At 41.0% G+C, this 1,843-nt stretch overlaps 1 pseudogene; it reads right to left on the reverse strand.

Annotated features, from left to right (window-relative positions):
* Positions 1-881: 881 nt before the first annotated feature.
* On the reverse strand, positions 882-1,609 carry LOC114886530 (annotated as a pseudogene).
* Positions 1,610-1,843: the final 234 nt, after the last annotated feature.

Genomic DNA, 1,843 nt, shown 5'->3' on the forward strand with positions numbered 1-1,843 from the left:
ATTATAAAATACATTATTATAAAAATGCAGTGGTAAACATTAAGGCCCATTGTTTTTTACGTAATTCACTAATTATTTCTTCAAATCACTTCCCCCTCATGCAATTCTGAATAGTATCATTCTTTTTGACTCTTGTCATAATAGGTGGAAACTAACTCTTTTTTCCTTATTGTTTTCATTCATATTTTATTTTTATTTTTTTTATTATTATTATTTTTTTGCCTGTTGAATGGAATGGGGATTTAATAAATTGCACTACTGAAAAAAATAACGCAGTGAGTCTCATCACAGCTAATATCCTTATACAATCTAGTTGTGAAATGAATGTTTATAATGCTTCAAACAGTTTAGACCTGAAGTTTGATACCACACCTTCATTATTTGTACATTCCTCAATAAGATTATCTACAGTATTAGCAACCATTCAAAGAACAAACCATTGAGTAAAACCACATTGATTTAAGGCTCAATCAAGTAATATGGAGCCCCAAACTAAATGGTTAAATATATGAACTACTTGTACTGACATCTATTATTTGATTCTCTCATGACTATTAAGTTGGTTCTTAGCAAATAAATCCTTTAAAGGCAAAATTCACGTCATTTGAGTTTGACCCAGAAGTTCAACAACAATAATGAAGTCCACAGTCTTATTGGCAAAACTGATATACAGTGTCTCTAAGTCACTATGCTCAAGGTTAAGAGCGATGCATATTCCATCTTTACATTTACTGGAATTTTACATGTTCAGTTCATGATTTTAAATCTCTAGGTTTTCATTCCTCCAAACTGTCTGAAGACACAGTGTGCCACAGACTTAAGACTTCTGTTTCTCCCTCTATTTTCTTCAAACAGAAACACTTCCTAAGTGTCTACATGTCCTAGAAGGGGAATTTTTCGGAGGTGGCCACTTCTTCGGAATAGTCCGATGCCATCAGGCCTCTGAAGCAAGGGGAGGGGGAAGAGAAAAAAGCTGAAACACAAGGTTCATCTGGTAAGTTTTACATTAACCATTACAAGCTGGATAGTATAAGAATGTGGCTTTTTGGCTCAAAAAGTCTGAGTCTTGGTGTGGAAACGAGTACTTGGCTGTCCCACCACAGCTTTCTTGTAGTGGGACTGTCAGGGAAGTCTTGACTGGGGAGTATGATTTGTTTACCTATCAGGCGTAAACTTCCAGGCCCTCAGTTCATTTTGGGCTTGTTCCAGTTTGCCTTTAGTCTGTTCCAGTTCACCTTTCATTTTTAGGAAAAACAAGTTGATCGCTGGGTCTACCATTGTTGATCTCAGTTGGGCAACGCTAGGCACTGGACTTGCTTGAGGTACTGGATTTGAGAAGTACACTCTTGCAGCTCTTGCTCCTTGGTTGCTAGTCGCATTACAAGAATGTTTTCCCTGCGTGCAGACTCTTGCTGTTGCTGCTTTCGTTTTTCTTCAGATTCCCTTAAGCCAGTTACATCATTAGAGTTAAGATCTGTGTACTTGCCCTCCAAAGCTTGCACATATGCTTCATATTGTTTCCACCTGAGAATTAATTCATCTCGTGCCATACTTTGGAGTCTGTTTCACTCAGTCGAACCTTTTTAGGAAGAGGTTCCTCGTTGGTCATCTTGAATCCTCTCCTGACGGAGGCCGCGCCGGCGCCGCCCAGTCACATAGGCTGACCCCGCGCTACCCGCTTGCTGCCCGGGGGCCGCCCGACCCCGCTGCCGCCGGCCCCCGCGCTCCTCCTCCCGCCACAGCCCCGGCTCTCCCGTTTATTTGCAGGTCTCGCTGCCACAAAATGGCACTGAGGGAGGATCATTCATATTTTAGGTTGTGGTCAACAGCTTGCAAAGGCCAG

This window comes from Monodon monoceros, unplaced genomic scaffold, assembly GCF_005190385.1.
Source record: "Monodon monoceros isolate NGI ecotype Baffin Bay Population unplaced genomic scaffold, NGI_Narwhal_1 Super_Scaffold_7, whole genome shotgun sequence".
Lineage (NCBI taxonomy): Eukaryota > Metazoa > Chordata > Mammalia > Artiodactyla > Monodontidae > Monodon > Monodon monoceros.